Raw genomic sequence first — 17181 nt, forward strand, 5'->3', positions numbered from 1 at the left:
GAACTAAAAAAGACCCAGAATAGCCAAGGTAAACTTGAGAAAACAAAACTGGAGACATCACACTGCCTTATTTCAAACTATATAACAAAGCTATAGTAATGAAAACAGTATGGTGCTGGCATAAAACAGACACACAGAACAATGGAACAGAATAGAGAGAAATAAACCTACATATATACAGTCAGCTAGTCTTTGACAAGAGTGCCAAGAACATGCAATGGGGGAAGGCTCTTCCAGACATGGTGCTGCAAAAACTGGATATGCACAGGGAAGAGAATAAAACTGGACTCTCTCCCACAGCACTCACAACAGTTGAATGAAGTGCATCAAAGACCTAAATGTAGAACCTGAAACCATAAAGCTCCTAGAAGAAAAAGGGAAAAAAGCCTCATAACATTGGTCTTGGATTTCGTAGATAGTACACCAAAACCACAGACAAAAAAAAGCAGAAATAAACAAGTGGGACAGCATCAACTAAAAATCTTCTGCACACCAAAGGAATCATTCCACAAAATAAGAAAACAACCTATGGGATGGGTGAAAATATTTGGAAACCACGCATCTGAAAAGAGGTTAATATCCAAAATACATAAGGAACTTCTAAGACCCAATACCAAAAACCCAGTCCATTTAAAAAATGGGCAAAGCCTCCTAATAGTCATTTTTCCTACGAAGACATATAAATGGCCCATAGGAACGTAGAACGGTGCTCGACATCACTAATTGTCAGGGTTACTCCAATCAAAGCCACAACAAGACATTACTTTACACCTGTTGGGATATTTATTATTAATGAAGATAAGTGATGGATGTTGGTGAGTTTGTGAAGATAAGGAGCCTATGCACACTGCTGGTGGGAATGTAAGTTGGCACAGCCATTATGGAAAACAGTATGGAGGTTTCTCAAACAATGAGGAGAACCATGTGATCCATCAGCGCCACTCCTGGTTATACACTTGAAGGAAATCACATCTTGGGTTGATATCTGCACTCTCATATCCACTGCAACACTATTCACAATAGTCAAGATAAGGTTAGTGCGCCTAGATGCTGGGCCAATTTTTGATAGGGTAACAACCTAAAGGTCGATGGATGAGTGGATAAAGAAAATATATATAATGGAATATTATTCAGCCACACAAAGGAAGGCCGTTCTGCCTTTATGAGAACATGTAAGAACCTGGAGTGTATTATGCTAGGTGAAATAGCCAGCTGAAAACTGATGCGTACTGTGGTATTATTTATATGTGGAATCTATATTAAATACAAGTCGAACTCACAGAAACAGTAGAAGTGGTGGTTGTCAGGGCCTGGGGGTGGGGAAATAGAGAGACGTGGGACAAAGGGAAGATGAATAAGTTCTGAGGATCTAATGCACAGCAAAGTGACTAGAGTTAACAGTAAGGTGTTGTCCACTGGAAATTTGCTAATAGCACATCCTACTAGTTCTCACGAAAATGTCAATTATATGAAGGGATGGGTGTTTAATGAACTTGATCTTGGCAATAATTTCACGATGTGTATGCATATTATATCATCACATTGTAGACTTGAAATATATACAGTGTTATCTGTCAATTACTTCTCAATAAAGCTAGAGAAAAAAATCATGGGGAAGTCAAATATTTTTTTTTTAGATTTCTTTTTTTTTTAATTGCTATTCAATTACAGTTGTGTGCCTTTTCTCCCCATCCCTCCACCCCACGGCTGGGGTGGGGTGGAGGGATGGGGAGAAAAGGCACACAACTGTAATTGAATAGGAACATAATCAATAGAAGAAAAAAGGAAACAAAATATAACCAGAGACATTGAAGTTAAGAACAATCTAACAATGGGCAGGGGGGAGTGAGGAGAGGAAGTCAAATATTTTGGCAAGATACGATCATGCTTTCTGGATTTTTAAGCCATAAGAGGTCATTATTTTGGTAAGCTGTGCCCTTAGTAAGTCAACCAATTGTTCTTAAGGCAGAGAAAATGATGTCACCTGGTTGGGATGTAATAAATTTGAACTCCATTTATACTGGGTCCAGCAGAAGAGATGCCTGCTTGTGTGTGGTTGGTAGGGTAATAACATGGGTGTAATATCTGATAGTTTTAATGTGAACATGTCACCTAAAATGTATATGGTGTGCTTGAGTGTGATATTGTTATGTTACAGAATCACATGTTTATGATTTTGTAATAAAAAGGGTCGTTCTTTGTGCTTTCAGTTTGCTCTTATATATAACTTGTTTCTTCCTTTAGATGTTTCACTTTACTACAGAAGCAATCCTGCCTATAAACACTGGGCTGTTTCTTTTCTCGTGGAGGAGAGGAGAGCTATTTGTGTTGAAAAATCATCATTGCTATTATTAGACTTTCCCTTTCAAGTCAAAGCTGAGTCACGAACCTCTGCATAGGTGACTGGTCACAGAATGATTGGGACGTTTGCTCGGTGTCCTTCCAGAGTAACCTCAATATTATGATTATTAGTATCATTGTTATTACCCTTCAACTTCCAAATAAGGTGCACGTATGCACTGGGCCAATTTTTGATGTTTCCAAAAAGACACTTATGATTAATAAACCAAACTTCGAAAGAGATCACCTTCTGTGGTAAAGAGAGGTAAATAAGACTGTTTTTGTAAAGGATAGAAAAATCTCTACTTATTTAAACCAAACTGTTTTGAACATTTGCATTTTGCATTTAAGGATCTATCAAAGCAAATTCCTTCCAACTCGAAAGTGACTAGAAAAAATTTTAGGGTCTTAATTCAGGGCTAGTTTAACTGAATCTCAATTTTCCTTCTATTTTGTTTGCCCCTGCTAATGTCCTAAAAAACACAAAACAAAAAACTAGATATAAAGGAGGGGAGTGGGGGGAAGCTGGATACATTAGATGTAGCTTAAAATTTGTTGAAGTAAATCACAAGGTTTTAGAAGAAATTCTTTAAGAATGTCAATAAAAACAATACGTCTTAAAAAAACAGAAGGGAAGTGATATATTAAAAGACCTTTAAAGGTCTTTCACACGAAATTGAACAGATGGGCAAATACAATCTGTCTGCTCTTTTTCCCCTTGAACATAAACTCTGGGAAAAGAAAAAAATGAAGTGTGGTTTAGAACCACTTACATAATCTGTTTTTAGGGAGAAATAGATGAGTTAAAAAGATTTAGGTACAAAGAATATCACTTCCATTGGAGTAAAAGGTACAATTTATTATTCCCCTCTAATTCCAAATCTGCAAGTCCAATGCACTATCTTTTGACACTTTTGAAGATGGTTTTCAATCAAGAAACAATTATATTTTCATAATCAATTCAGTCAATGAACATCTTTGAATCACCTCCCTGAACCTCAGTGTTCTCATCTGTGAAATGAAAATAGTATCTTTTTGGTCTGGGGTATTAAATGAGAAGTTGCATACGCGTATAACATACTAACTGCTATTTCTGGTTACACGCATACTTCCCTTCCTCAATAAAGACGTGTCTCTCATTCTAATGCCGAGGGCTAGCAATTTGGTATTTCTCCTAAAATCTAATTGAAAGAAAAAGAAAAAAATCACAAAGCATTGGAATTGGAACAGAAGGGAACATTCTCCTCTACTTTGAAATCTTGCCAGTTCAGCCTGTGTGCCATTAGCTGGACGTTAGTTAACAGAAAATCCCTCTTGACGTTAGTGTTTCTAGTTCAGTTCTAGGTCACGGATCTGCAGGGATGCCGCCGGCGGCGGGGATTTCGGTCTCAGCTTTGTGTGCTTCGATCTTACATATGCCATAGGGCCACAGGTGAAAAGGAGTAGGGAGATCTGTGTGTTACAACGAACACGCACACCGATCAACCTGACACGGATTTGTCAAGGCCGCTGCACGGGTACTGCGAGACACGTCACCCCTGTGCCAGTACAAAATAGAGTTGGGAAAACTGAATGGAACTCTATGATACGTTAATGAAAACAGGAACAGAGTCAAAGTTATGCAAATGAAGTATGGATCGTAAGTGGTTTGAATTTGAAGGAGGGAGATCGTGCGTGTCTGGGAAAGATTTGTGGGGAAGGAAGGTCTGACATGGAGGAGGAGGAGGACCTCTAAGGAACGGGAAAGAGGGAGGGGCGTTCCAGACGGAGAAAAGTTCTGACTGGAGGAAGAACAGAGGAGGGGGGAGACCGTGAAGCTGCCTAGACCCATCCACTAGTGAGGCTGGAGGCGGGGCTTATGGAACACTAGTGGAAATAAGGTTGGAAAGGTAGAACAAAACTAACCAGCAAAATAAGTTTTCTGTCCAGGCCTTTCTATTAGGTCTGATATAGTGACACCAGCCATGGTATTTCTGAATAGAAAGGATATTACTATCCATGCAGGATAAACATAGGTTCCCACTGGGAAGTTCCAGGAACTACCATTACTCATGTCGATGCTCAAACAGACTCAGTTTGCTAGGTTTTGGTTGGCGAGCATGACCCTTACAGTTGGCTCTCCGCCTCCCCCAGCCCCCTGCTGTGAGGTTTAAATGGGGCTGGACTGCACCCCGTCTGGGAGGATGCGTGCAGATCTGCCAGCCTTCCATCACGTCCGATGGCAGGAAGCCCCCCAACCTGTCAGTCCTCACCCCAGGCTCGCTGAAATAACTTCACCATTGTCACGCTGCAATAATTGATGGTGAGTGACAACTCGCGTCCTGCTCACTCTCTGTACACGATTGGGGATGGCACTAATAGAACTATATCCCTTGATGTAACTGTCACTCAAGTGACATCTCAAGAGTAGGAGAAAGTGAAACGAAGCGCCTTGGTGTGCCAGGAGCTCACAGTTTCGGTCACGTTGCTGCTGGCTTTGTAGAAGTAAGCACAGACATAAAAGGTTTTCCTATCGCATTATGTGTATTAATGTATTTTTAAATTAAACTATACAATTATATCCAGCAAAATTCTCTTTCAATGAAAATAAACCTTTTAAAATTTTCAGTGGAGAGTAAAGGCATCATTTGGTACAAAGTATTTTATGCCTTTTTTTTCTAAAGATACCAAAACATTATATTTGGATCCATGTAACAAGAACAGCTTAAAAATTAAAAAGGTTTATATATCAGTAGAAATTTTTCTGAGAAAGAAAATGGTTTTGGCAAAGTATAGTTCTACAGAGGTTTACTTTTAGAGGTAGTATATGAGAACAATTTTAGTGTGCAGGCTTAGAGCTCTGGCCGGCGTGGCTCAGTCAGTTGGAGCATTATCCCATAGACGGAAAGGTTGCGGGTTCAATCCCTGGTCAGTGCACAAACCCAGGTTTTGGGTTCAATCTCTGGTCAGGGTGTGTACAGGAAGGCAACCAATCGATATATATATCTCTCTCAGATCTCTCTCTCTCTTTCTCTCTCTCTCTCTCTCAGCAATGAAAAAAATGTCCTCTGGGGAGGATAAAAAAAAAAAAATTGACGCTAGGCTGTAAGTTGAAGTCACATCAGATTCATTTTCTTCACTCAGTCACGGACTGCTCAAGCTATGTTCTTTATTACAGTTCAAGGCAGAAATGCATGGGTCTGAGTCTAATCACGGAAGAGCATTCAGAGCGTTTGCTTGCCGGTATGTGCGTTGCTCAAATCGAGACACTCGGAAACACACTCTGTCTACTCTGACAGGAGGCATTGCAAAGTCACACAGAAGAATGTATAGTGCACACTTCTTTAACGTTGACAAACGAAGAATTTGAAATGATAATCCAAACAAAAACATCAAAGGCAAGTAGTAATAGCACAAAGCAGACTCAGCCTTTACGATGGGCCCTTCAGGACAAACACGGTGTAAGGGAATCAGCAATACATCAGACAGCGTGCTTACGTGCACGTGCGTGCTTCTTACTGCCATAAGTCTAAGACTGCGTGGTTCCCTCTGAGGTAAGTATTACAATTAGCAGTAACTCAGCGATTCTATCTCCTCGGCCCACGAGTGAGAGTTTTTCAGTACGTGGATGTGATGAATACCTACTGTTTATCTTGTCAAGCATCCTTTTCTCCTTTACTGGTAACGGTTCGTCACTTTCCCATTAAGAAACCACCCAGAGACCACGTTTCTCCCAAGCTGTCAGGTCCCGTGGACTTTGCGTCTCACTTCCTGGGCAGGCACGTGGGCTGTGCTGGGGCATCAGGACGTTCCAGTCCCCTGGCACAGCGTCTGGGTCACAGATAGGCGTGCACACCAAGCCAGACCCCTGAAGAGCCGGCCTTGGGTCTTTGGTTTGCACTGTTGGCAAAGACGCTGTGAAACTATTGGGTAAGAAGTGTTTGCTTTTCTCTCCGAGTTTGCTTACCGGGCAGAAACTAAACCTGACGCTGTGTGTGAGCAGCTTTGCTGCTGCTGCCTGGGGAGAAAGGCGGCCTGAGAATGAGGCCAGGACATCGGAAGGCAGAGCAGGTCTTGATGATTCTCTGATCTCCCAATTTCAGCCTGATTCCCATCTGTCTCCCTCACCTCCTACCTACAACACAGTGAACACCAGTTATCACTGTGCTCGAGCCCGCTGGACTGTTTGTCCCTTCGAATCCGAAGCATTAACACTAATGCCCGTGGCTTCTTTTTGTTCTGCAGTCCTTTGCTGAAATTCTTCTCGGGACTCACCTGTCAAATCACGTTGCTGGCATACAGGTTCCCTCCGGTTTCAAGGGTTGTCTACTTCCATGTGACCTTAATTTTTCACCATATCCTGGACTCATGACTTATTTGTTACTTTTCCTGAGGGTGCAGACTTGCTGAATAGAATCAGTTCCTGCCCCAATCTGCCCGCTTCCTCAGTTAGGCGTTCTCCCTCCCAGACCTCAGGGAACCGTGTCCCGACTTTCACACGCTGCATTGTGTGTCTCAGACTGTGACTATTCCTATTACTGTGGCGTTGACTGATTGCCTTTGAAGTCTTCCAAATTCTCCGTCTGGAGGACTTGATGCCATCTCTCGGGCAGGAACATATTGTTCTGAGCTGAGGGGCACCTACCATTCTCTTCCTTTGATGCATGATGGCTTCCTCAGTGATTGTTGAGTTAGCACGTGAACCACCCCCCCGCCCTTGCCCTCAGCTGATGATGCTGATTCTCCTTATGAAAAGACCACGCTTCCATGCCAAAGCCATTAGTAGGGCTCCTGCACTTACTGATGGACAAAACTGTTGAAGCGCCCAAGTCTTGTTGTATTTGGGAAGAGTCTCTTTCTCCCAACCAAGATATGTTGCGTAAATCTCAGATCAGTGTTGCCTTTTAATTCAAGTGTATCGCAGAGTTTCTGTTTATGTGTAGAGTTTCCTTGTCGGGTCATTAACCATCAGTTTAGGGAACCTGCCCATAAAACATCTGGGACACAGAGGCAATAATAGCTCTCAGAATCACTCCTTTCTAATCTTTGACTAAATTTTGCCTTTTTTATTGTATGAGTTATTTCCTCTGGTTTTCCTGATTTCTTGGGGGAAAAGAGAGGTCTTGCCCCTTGCAGTTCACCATTGATTGAATTCTGCCATTTTTACAGCTTCTGATCACACTGAGAATCCCACCACAAAACAATGGGACATTTCTAATTGTATATATTGGGCTCATGGGTTGGGCATTGAACTTACACAGTGAATTCTAAAGAACAACTTCACTGTCTCATCACAAAAACAAATATATCATTGCAGGTTGAGATATAGAAGCTTAACACTAAAATACCCTGAAAGCAAGCAGAAACTCTTCAAAATTCTCAATGAGTCCGTCATTCGCCATTAGAAGTTAGAGAGCTGCTGGAATTACTTCGACCATCACACCTAGTCTTTGCTTCCTTTTCTGACCAGGTGAGATTGTTGCTTTGGATTCACGTGAGCACCTAACCCTGCTCCAAGACCTCTACTCTACCTACATACAAATAATTCCGCTGTGAATTGACTTGTGTGACTTCGCTACTCTAACGAACTCATTAGGGCAGCAGTAGAATTACTGCAATACTTAAATGCATCAATGCTTATATTTGGAAATATACTTCCACTCAATGCTGTGTTCATTATTGTCGCTCGAAACCTCATCTGAACCCAAAGCCTTCCACAATGACACTGCTTTCTATGATAAGACCCATCATTTCCAAAATGTTGTTCTTATGAGGTCCCACGTGAAAGGTAACTAAGTGAGGAGAGGTTTTACGGTGAAACCCTGTCACTGGGAGTCTCGCTCTTGTCACCTATGGCAGGACAGTGGACTGGACGAGTTAAAGTACGGAAGTCTCACACCTGACCAGGTGCTTTGTGTCCTAATGGAGCAGAGGCCACAGAATTGCCTTCTCTACATTGAGTGGCTTATTGTAGCTGATATTCTGTGGTCGTATGTATTATTAATATCTATTAACCTCAGAATAAAATGCTCCATTGAAATTGAAGAGGGATGTTGGGACTCTGGGAAAGAAGATTGCTTTTCCAGATACAATGAGATGTAAAATCAATTTCTGTTTCCTGGTGGTACGTTTTATGAGAACTGGGTGTTACTTTAGGAATTCTGGGCAATTCTGTCTTGGGCTCTTATAGTCTGTCAGTGTCAGACCTCTCTGTAATTTACTTTGGGATATTTCTCTCTCTCTTTTTTTGACAAGTGTTATATTGCTGAAGATTTGCTATTCCCCTTCCAATACGTCGCAGTCATACCTCATTTTGTTGCGCTCCGCTTTCCCGAGCTGCACAGACAGACACCGGGGTTTTCAGGAATTGAAGGCGAGACCCCTCCACCCGCAAATAGATTATGACTCACCATATAATAGGCTACGATATTTTTCCACTGCAGCCTTGATATGAATTAAATTCCTTATTGTTGCCATTAGGTTTGACACTGTAGGTATGGATTAAAAATAGTTCAAAGCAAATTTAGTTATCTTTTTTCTTTATTTTTATAGTTGTCAATTACATAATTTCAGAATCCAAAATAATTATTTAAAATGTCATCGTTTGCTTTTTAAAGCTTCTTACATATTTTCCAAGTTTATATAGGGTCCTTGTTGATTCTAAAATTAAAACAAAACTGATTCTTTTACCAAAATCAAATATATGAGTTTGAAGCTAATCTTTTTTGTGTAAACTTCTTCCAATCACAGAAATTTTAGTTACAGCAGTAGAAGTCCTTTTAAAAACTCTTCTATTTTCTTATGTTTGGTGATGATGAAGTTATTTCCAGTCCCCTCCCCTCCCTGATGAAAACAGAAAATAACAAGAACAAAAACCATAAGAAAAAGTCCCCTTCATCTCTAATAAAACTATAAAGTTTTCAGCCCAAATAATAAACTATAAGGACCAGCACAGAAATACCACTAGAGTGGAATTGGGACTAATTACAGAGGAAATAGCACCCACAGATTTTTATTTTTTAGGGCAAAAACTTCCTAGAAAATGGTTAGCTCTGATCATAAAGAAGGACTCAAAGGTTCCTTTCTTTAGTGGGCAGGGGGGTGTGGTGGGCGTTGGAACTATGGGATAGGAACAAATCCGATTCCACAATGGGAACACCGAAAAGCTGCAAAATCAACAATAAATAAAACCAACCAACCAAACAAACAAACCCTGTCTCTTCCAGAAGAAGTTAGTACGCGTTGCAAGGAGTAGCAAGAAATACGTTTGATGACAAGCTCGACACTTGTACGAAGTCCGCGAAGGGGTGTAAAGAGGCAATGAAAGCAGATCGCCCGCAATCCATCCATTCTCTTCACGGTCGGACACCCCAGGAGAAAGAACAGAAGGGCGGCGAGCTGGTCTGATCTCCTTGTCAGCTGGGCTTCGGGGTTACGGTGTGTGGTCGGAAAGAAACTTTATTGCTGGAATGCCCGTGCTAGAGCGTCCCTGGTACGGGGGATGTATAAAACACAGAACCCCGACCATCCGATTATACGTGGCAGCTTGGAGGAATAAAATGGACGCTCTGACGCCACAAAGGAAATTTGCAACACAAAAGCCGCCAGATGGCGCTGTCCCGGCTCCCAAGACCACCTCAATCGTCCCGTCACACAACCACGGCCTGGACTGGATCCAGGGATCTACTCCTAGTTATAATGAGTAACAATCGGAAAGGAAACTACCTCTGGCACAGGTGAAGCAGTTATTTAAAAAAGGAAGGTAAGGTAAACAAGCTACAGATGAAAAATTCCAGCAGTACAAGATCGATAGCATTCTTAAAAACCACCAGACATCAATGAAAAAACATTTAAAAACATTATTGACAATAAACAACAAAACTAAGGTGCCTAAGAATAAGACTAATAGAATTGGAAATGGATACTATAAGAACAATTCTAAAATGTTTTAGGGCACACAAGAATGAAAATGGAAATATATTTATATACATGAATGGGATTATTGAAATTAGAACTGTGATAACCTATGCCTGAAATTAAAAATCTGTGAAAAAATGTTGGAAGGTAAAATTGAGGAAGTTTCCCAGAAAATAGAAGCAAAAGACAAGAGAGGGAAAATAGAATAGAAAAAAAAATTATTCCAAGAATTTCAACGTCTAATTTTGATGATTTGTGAAGAGGCTACAGGGTAAACAGGAAAGGGGCAATTATGAGCTCAAGGATATGAGGGTATACACTGAAAATTGATATGTTGAAAGCAATATTATTGCATATAATAATGAACGCATATTATTGATGTTGCAGAAAACTCCAGGGATAAAAGGCGATGAGAAACACTTCCACAGATAGGGAATGACTTGTTCTCATCTGGTGGATCAAAATGAGATTAGCGCCAGAGGAAAAAATATTTAAATAAAAAGATTAGCACCAGAGTGCCAATGCAAGATAGATGGAGTATGGTTTTAGGTTTCAACTCTATGGTTTATTTGCTAAGTATCTTGAGACAAACGACTTAATTTCTTTGGACCTCAATTTCCTCATCTGTCACTAGGGATAGAATTACTTTCTCCTGAGTTTGGTATGAGGAATAAATAGGATGACACAGAACTTGGCATATAGAAGTGCTAAGTTAATGTCAGCTGTTACTAGAAAACTCATTAACAGCCACGTTGGAAGCTTGAGCACCGTGGACGGTATCTGTAAAATCCTGAGGGAAACGAGGTCCGACCTAGAGTTTTGCAGGGAGCCACACTCGCTCGTAATTTGTGGGGAAGAATAGATGTTTATCAGATGCAAAAGCTTAAAAATATATAACTCCCATGTATCTTTTTTTAACCAAAATAATTATGTAAACCCAGAAAGAAGAAAATATGGTTTCTGAGATACATAGAATCCAATACAGAAGGGAAGGGAATTCCCTCAATATAACGACAAAGTCCCTGGACAGCAGGGTCTCCCAGGCTAGAGACAAACCAGGGGACCTTAGAAGAGGACATTAGTGGGATCTGCGAGAAAAGTTGTTTTAGAAAAATAAGGTCGATACATTAGTAGACAGTTTTGACCATGCAAATAATTTGATTAAAAAACATCTTAGCTAACTGTGGGGGGGGGGGTTTGGAGAGACTTGAGTAGATATTTTTTAAAGACCAAGCAAATTAAAATATTAAAAAATGAACTTGAAGAGAAAACACTATTGTCTAAGGCAGTACAATGTTATAATGCTTGGCTTGGAATGAAAAACGCGTACAGAGACATACTACTGAAAACAGTACATTTAGATTTAACTGATAAAACCCAGATTGGGAGGATGGGAAACAGAGTGCGGGCCTGTGTGGAGGTGTGTGATAGTGCCGACCGGTGACCTTCTAGACTGGGAAGTAAAGACACAGTATCTGCAAGGGCGGGCGGGAGGGGGAAGAGGAGAGGGTGGGTCACAGTAGCTGTTGCCTACAATACGTAAGAAGAACCCTTAGTGCTGATGTTTATTTCTAAGTATCCCAGGCCACCTGAACGAGGGGAATGCCAAGGCCAGCACTGGCCTCCAACTTTGGGAGAACCCACGTGCCTTTGTACTAAAACCATTTAAAAAAACAAACTACTAAATTGCATAGAAATCTAACAAAGTTCTGAGTGTTGTATTATGATATTTTTAACGTTCTTCTTTTTTGTAAATTGTTTATGTATTTATTTTTACCTAGTCCAGGTTTTCTAAAGCCGCTGGCATAGGTCCATGTGCGCACTGCATCACCCATCCTGGGCGAACCCCCGGCAGTCCTGCTGTGGTCGCCCCAGAGCGTTAAGCACACTCGGGAAGTTCCTGGGCATCTGCGTCCCTCTGCCCCTTGACCCTCTGGGAAAACGTGTGCTCTGCGGCATGACCAGCACGGTGTTCAGAGGTGGCCATTACTGAGCGTTCTAGACCTGCGCTGAGGATCTTCGAAGACACAGGCACTGCCTCCGAAGGGGAGATTCACTTGAGCAGTGAGCTAGGTGTTGATCTGTCCATGCTTTCGGGCAGGGCTGTGGGGAAGATCAAATGTGTCGACTTCAGTCTCTCCTCTCCTGCGGGGACTCGGATTTCTCCCAGCTGTCAGTAATGATTGGCAAACACAGGCGAGGCTAAAGGTCCAGGACTGTGGAAGATGAGCGTGGCCACCTGCCACTCGAGTGGGAGGAGCAGCATCCTTCAAAAGCGTCTGGAGGCCAACCAGCAGGGGCATGAGTGGCGGCCCCCAGCAACCATGGAGGCAGCGAGGACCAGCACCCACGTGGTGGGCCATCTGGGGGTAGATGTGAGACAAGGCTTCTCTTTCCTAAACCATAACATGGTGGTACTGATGCTGGGAAGGGTATTAGAATCACCCCTGCAAGGATTTTTGTATTCTCCCTTTCTCTCACATGCTTCAGATAATACCTTATATCCTTTTGTCTTGGATGTACAAGGAAGTGCATCAAATCAGGGATTTCTCTGACACCTTTTAGAAGTTTAGGCACAAATCAAAGGAAGTGTCTGTTTTTTTTGACTTACTGTCTTCCACTGAATTAGGGGAAGTCTTATTAGAGTCTGTAAAAGATTTATATCATTTAGCTCATCCTTGGTAGATTATTAAAGCCAAAGCCGTATTTTAATGCATGAATTTTGAACTTGAAAACGGCACCTTTATTTTAAGGGAAAAGAAGATCTATTCTGGGAATGCTGGCTGTTCACAGAGTTAAATCACTGTGTTACTTGAGGTCTCTACCTGCTGCGAGGTCAGGTTTGCCCAGGCTCTTACTGCCACCAAGTTCATCGCTGTCTGTCACTCAGAAAAACGCTGACATGTTGCCAATTAGGGGGAGTTTTCCTGTCACCTCTGTCCTAGATTTTATTTTTCAAAGATGAACACAGTGCAAGTATGAACCAATATGTTCGGGACAGTCAAAGGAGCTAAGAAAATACATTCAATATAATTGGGTGAGTGAGCCCAGGTACGGGTCAGGCAAGGCTGCAGTCTCATTATTCTAGAGATTCTGGAGGAAAAACTTTAAATGAGGAACCGGCAAGGTTTCTAAGGTGGGGAAGTATCTGAGACGGTTTAGAAAAATATTTTCAAAATTATTATTGCATTAATAGTATGAAATAAATAGTATTTAAAGATCTCTATTTTAATAAATATGTAATTTGAGAAAAGCTCATAAAAGCAAAAATGTTATTAGGAGGAACAATCTTCATAATTATTCAGATACCTATTTATACTTAGGATACATTAAATCTTCGCTATCAGATGGGTTGCTGTGGTTTTCATTTGCATTTTCCTGATGGTGAATGATGTTGAGCACTTTTCCATGGACCTGTTGGCCGTTTGGATGTCTTCTTTGGAAAAATGTGTCCTCAGGTCCTTTGCCCATTTTAAATCAGGTAATTATTATTTTTTTTATGAAATTGACTTGTAAGGGTTCCTTATATATTTGGGAGATTGGCCCCTTATCTGAAGCATGGCTCACAAAAATTTTCTCCCCTTGTGCACGTGGCCTTTTTATTTTATCACCTGTTTCCTTTGCTCTGCAGCTTTTTGCTATAGTCATATTATTTTTGCTTTTGTCACTTGTGCTTCTGGTGTTACAGCCAAAACAAAATCATCGCCAAGACTGATGTGAAGGAGTGTTTTCCTGTTTTCCCTTAGGAGTTTTAAGGTTTTAGGTCTTACATTTAAGTCTTCAACCCATTTCAAATTAATTTTTTGAATTCTGAAACACAGAGGTCCTGTTTCATTGTTTTGCATGTGGATATCAGGTTTTTCTGACATCATTTATTAAAAACACGGTCCTCTTCCTATCTTGGGTCCCTGGCAACTTTGTCAACGATTAGCAGGCTGTATATGTGTGTGCTTATTTCTGGGGGTTTCTGCTCCCCAGTGGTCTGTGCGCCTGTTTTTATGCCAGTACCAATCTGTTTTAATTACCATAGCTTTGTAATATAGTTTGAAATCAGGAAATGTGATAAATCCAGCTTTGCTCTTTTTTTCTGAAGATTGGTTTGGGTATTTGGGATCTTTGTGGTCCCATACCATACCAACAAACCAGAGAGGAAAAATATCTTGAAACAAGGTAAAATAGAAACAAAACATACCAAAATTTATATGATGCAACAAAAGCCATTCTGAGGAGAAATACAGCAATACACACGTGCATTTAAAATAAGATACCTCAAATAAACAATATAAACTTACACCTTTAGGAATTAGAAAAAGAAGGTCAAACTAAACCAAAAGTTAGAAGGAAGAAAATAGTAAAGATCTGAACATAAATAAATAAAATACAGACTAGAAAAAACAATAGAAATAAATCAGTGAAACTAAGAGCTGGTTATTGGAAAAGATAAACAAAATTGAGACACTTTTAGCTAGACTAAGAGAAGCCTTAAACAAATAGAGGCAGAAATGAAAGACAAGGCATCACAAAATACAAGAATCATAAGAAACTACAATGAAAAATTACATGATCACAAATTAGATAACCTAGAATAAATTAATAGATTTTTAGAAAATTATAGCCAATCAAGACTGAATCATGAGGAAATAGAAAATCTGAACAGATCAATAGCAATAGGGAGATTGAATCAGCCATCAAAAATCTCCTGATACAGATAAGCTCAAGACCAAATGACTTCACTCGTGAAGTATGTTAAACATTAAAAGAAGTATTAACAGGCTTTCTCAAACTCTTCCATGAAATTGGAAAGGAGGGAACACTTCCAAACTCATATTTTGAAGCTAACATTACTTTGACCCCAGAGCCAGACAACAATACTACAAGAACAGAAAATTACAGGCCAATAACCCCTGATGTACATAGATGCAAAAAATCTCAGTCAAATACCAGTAAATCTAATTTAACAGCACATTAAAAGAACCACACACTAGGGTCAAGTGGGATTCATACCTGGGATGCAAGGATAGTTCAACGTAACAAATCAATAAATGCGATACAACACAGTAATAGCAAAATGAAGAATAAAAACCATGCAATTATCTCAGTAGATGCAGAAAAACATTTGAAAAAATTCAATATGCTTTTATCATACAAATCTCAACAAATTAGATATAGAAGGAATTTACATCAGCATAATAAAGGCCACATGATGAAAGCTGACATCATACTCAGTGGTGAAAATCTGACTGCTTTTCTTTCAGATGAGGATGTCTGCTCTTGTCTCCGTCTACCCAGAGCAATTAGAGCAGATGAAGAAATGATGGCACCCGAATCAGAAAGGAGCGAGTAAAATTGTTTCTTCCTGCAGCTGAGTATATTATTATCTTATGCAGAGAATATCCTAAAGACTCCACAAAAAAAAAAAAAAAACATTAGAACTGGAAAACAATTTCGGTGAAGTTGCAGAATGCAAAATCACCATGCAAAAATCAGCTGCATTTATAGACACTAATAGTGAAGTATCTGAAAGGGAGATTAAGAAAGCAATCCCATTTACAACAGCATGAAAAAGAGTAAAATACTTCAGAATAAATTTAACCAAGGAGGTGAAAGACCTGTACATGAAAACTATAAAGCATTGATAAAAGAAATGAAGATACAAATAAATGGAAGGATACCCCATGAAGGAATGACACAATTATTGTTAAAATGTCTGCACTACCCAAAGCCATCTATGGATTCAATATAATCCCTACCAAAATTCTAATGGTGTTTTTTACAGAAATAGAAAAACAGTCCTAAACTTTGGACTTGACACACACTTTCTTGATGGGTAGAAAATATTCTCAAAGGTGGTTCACAACATACTTATTTCATGGGTTAAATTCCTCATCCTGGTCTTCCACATTGTGTTACTACAATATAGTTGTGCATTGAAATCTCAGGAAAAAACTGCATGTAGCTAAGAACTAGGGATATTTTCAAAAATGCCACCAAAGTGGGGTAGTAGTGCAGGGCTTATGGGTGAGAAAAGTGAAGGGTACATACAGGAGATTTGCGGGGCTCAGCATTAGAAATCAATGTGCTTCTGGAGAAGCAGGGTTTGCGTGGCTGTCACCTTTGGTCTGACGTCTGGTTAGGAAGTGTAAAGATTGTCAAATGTTTGGCAACACGTGAGCAAGAAGAGGAGAAGACCAAACTTCCTTTGTGTTAGTTCTGGAGAGACTACAGTGTTTTCTATATATTTACTGTATCTTGGACTTGTTAAAGGAGATAACAAGAAACCACGTAAAAAAGAAAAGGGAGAGAGAGCATGGTGTGTTTGGTGTGTTGTTTGCGAGGACAATGATTTTCATGAGGTTGGGAAACTAATGAGGATGTGGCTTGTTACAGCTGGGGAGAACCTGCATATAGATAGTGCTGGGAGGGTAGCGATAAGGAAGAAATCTTCAGAGTAGTCAGGAACGGAATTAAGACTGCTTTCTGGTAAAGGGGATATAAATGGTGACAGCAGAATTTAAGATTGAGTGCTAAATTTGTGATGCAGTTTAGGGCACAGAGGGTGCCATCACTAAAATGGGGAACAGGAAGAACTGGAGGTGAATGAAGAACTGCATTCGAATAAAGAATTGGGTATTGTAAACAAATCAACAAACAACAAGTGCTGGCAAGGATGCGGAGGAAAAGGAACCCTTGTGCGCTGTGGGTGGGCATGCAGACTGGTGCAGCCGCTGTGGAAAACAGTATGGAATTTCCTCAGAAAACTAAAAATGGAACTGCCTTTTGACCCAGTTATTCCACTACTGGGAATATACCCTAAGAACCCTGAAACACCAGTTCAGAAGAACCTATGCACCTCAATGTTCATAGCAGCACAATTTACAATAGCCAAGTGCTGGAAGCAACCAAAGTGCCCATCAGTAAATAAGTGGATCAAAAACTGTGGTACAT

The sequence above is a fragment of the Desmodus rotundus genome, chromosome 12 (genome assembly GCF_022682495.2).
Source record: "Desmodus rotundus isolate HL8 chromosome 12, HLdesRot8A.1, whole genome shotgun sequence".
Taxonomy (NCBI): domain Eukaryota; kingdom Metazoa; phylum Chordata; class Mammalia; order Chiroptera; family Phyllostomidae; genus Desmodus; species Desmodus rotundus.